Source organism: Mus pahari, chromosome 4, assembly GCF_900095145.1.
Source record: "Mus pahari chromosome 4, PAHARI_EIJ_v1.1, whole genome shotgun sequence".
Taxonomy (NCBI): domain Eukaryota; kingdom Metazoa; phylum Chordata; class Mammalia; order Rodentia; family Muridae; genus Mus; species Mus pahari.
The window spans coordinates 65,728,616-65,731,540 of record NC_034593.1 but is presented as its reverse complement, the minus strand read 5'-3'; positions in this window follow the sequence as shown (position 1 = coordinate 65,731,540).

Genomic DNA, 2,925 nt, shown 5'->3' with positions numbered 1-2,925 from the left:
TGATGTTGTATCTGTCTGAGAGCCAGGATTTTATCAGCCCTCTTATCCAAAAGAATCTCCTTGTGGGAGACAGAAAGAAAATGCAGAGCTTCATAGCAGAGCAGTAAAGGGGAATCCAATGTGTAGTTACAGCTCTCATTTGTACGGTTCACTTCCTTCTCTGATACCACGCTTTTGATCAAGGCATAAATCACACTTTAATTTTAACCTTTGCGGTTCATCAATGGCTTCAATATCAAAAGTAATTCAGGAATGACACAACTGGTTTACAGGTAAGTTTAACAGGAATGGTGCCGTTTAGTGATGTATTAGCTGCCTTGTCTTCTCAGGCATAAAGATTCATGACTCTTAACCTATGCTTCCATCACAAATTCAGTGCTATATATAATTCAAGCAGCTAATCAACCAGAGAAAAGATAGATAGCATCAATGAAAATCAGTTATTTATACTCTTCAATTTTTTAAAATATATTCTACATACAGTAATACACAGACATAACTCATAAGGGATATATTCTTACTCAAAATACATATTAAGTGCTTGTTTTTAAAAGTTTTGTTAGTTTTAAGGCAAAGCATTGTTTGTTAAATAAGAAAACCTTCTGGATAGAATGTTTTATCTTAAGTTATATTATATATTCACATACAATTTAAGTGTCTTAAGGTAATGGTTAACAATATTTTATTTTCTATACTTAAGAATTTAGGCATTGTGGAGTTTATTAAAAATGGTATTAATGACCCATGCAGACAAACAGACAACAGAGTGTTTTATATATATATATATATATATATATATATATATATATATATATATAAAACTTATTCTTGTTGGAAGGAGGTAAGAAGGTTTGAAGAGAGGTGAGAGGATATGTTCTTTCATATACCTTATTTTAAATATTATTTATTTTGTGTATATATATTTCTTTTCCTCTTGGACCTCTACTTCTCAATTTTGATATAAAGGAATAAACATTTGTAAGTAGACATAATTCTATTTCAAGGAAGTTCTTGAATAAGGGGCAAAGAACTGACTTTTTATGTACTTAAAAAAATTGCATTAATTCACTTGAGAAAGTTTCTACAACAGAAAAAATAACTTTAAAAGAAAATGTTAGTAGAAGCAGTAAACTCAAGAATTTAAAAGTACAATGTTTTCTTGATTGATACAAATATGCTGTTGATAAAACAAAAGTAATAAATCTTTAGTTTCATAAGCAATTGCTTTTTATTATACTTAAAAGTAGTAAAAGAAGAAACTAGGCCAAAAGATTTGGATATATATTTTAAGGTTGTGGTGAGGTATCTTCCCTAAGTTTCAGAAAGAAAAAGATAAAAAAATAAAAATGACAAAATGAGAAAAATCGTAGGCAGCAATATTTATTTAAAATTTATGCTGTGTCTGAAGAGATGGAGTATTTGAGAGGCTGAGGCAAGACTACTGTGAGTTTGAGGCTATCCTGAACTATTTAGAGAGACCCAGCATATCTCAAGCTACCTAGAAAGAATCTTTGTAAAGAAGGAAAAATCAGCACACTTGCCAGGCTACAAAGTTATTATTAATTTAAAGAATACTACTCAAAAACAGTGATGTATGAAGAGTTTAGATCCCAAGGAAAACTAATGTCCCATCTCTGAGAGGTTATTAACTGTTATTGTGCTTTACCTAGATTTAGGTCATATGACCTAAATCTATCTATCTATCTATCTATCTATCTATCTATCTATCTATCTATCTATCTATCTATCTATCTATCTATGAGTGTATATATATATATATATATATATATATATATATATATATTAGATTATATGGGTATAGCTTCTCTCTCATATCTCATATATAAAAGATAGTATATCAAAGCAGTTATCCTGAGATATCTTGGTCCTCTGACTCAGTATTCTTTAATGTTCTCTAAGCCTTTCATGTAGGGTTGCATTGCCTATGTATCCACTGAGATTGCACACTCTGTTCTCTGTACCCTGTTTTTTGACTGGCTGTAAATTTCTGTAATGGTCTCCATCTGCTATACAAAGTTCTTATGAAAAATAAGATATACACTTGTCTGTGGCTGTAAGAATAAGTACTTAGAATTCAGTTACAAGTTATGTTGATTTAAGAATATTTTAGTAATAGGGTTACCCCTAGAGTTCATAATATTGGTAGCCACATGTAGTTGTTAAGTTTACAATAACAGCCATGAATTATGTCCCTGTGAAAGATTCTTATAGCTAATTTGTCTATTATTGTTTTCCCCCAAATACATACCTCATATACTTTTGGAAATGTCTTGCTGGGTGGTCACTGTTACAACTGTTATGCTGTGTAGCTGGGAAGTTGTATTGACCGAGTCGGTGTTTGTTTTTCAGCTTGAATAATGCTTTTTAAAAATTATTTTATTATTGTCTTCATTTACATTTCAAATACTATCCCTAATGTCCCCTATACTCTCCCCCCAACCCTGCTCCCCTACCCACCCACTCCCACTACTTGGCCCTGGCCTTCCCTTGTGCTGGGTCATATAAAGTTTACAAGATCAAGAGGTCTCTCTTCCCAATGATAGTTGAATATGCCATCTTCTGCTACATATGCAGCTAGAGACACTAACTCTGGGAGTACTGGTTAGTTCATATTATTGTTCCACCTATAGGGTTGCAGACCCCTTCAGCTCCTTGGGTACTTTCTCTAGCACCTCCATTGGGGGCCATGTGTTCCATTTAATAGCTGACTGTATGCATCCACTTCTGTGTTTGTCAGGCACTGGCATAGCCTCACAAGAGGCCTCTATATCAGAGTCCCTTCAGCATAATCTTTCTGGCATGTGTAATAGTGTCTGGATTTCGTGGATGATGATGGGATGGATCCCTGGGTGGGGTAGGCTCTGGATAGTCCATCCTTTCATCTTAGCTCCAAACTTTGTCTCT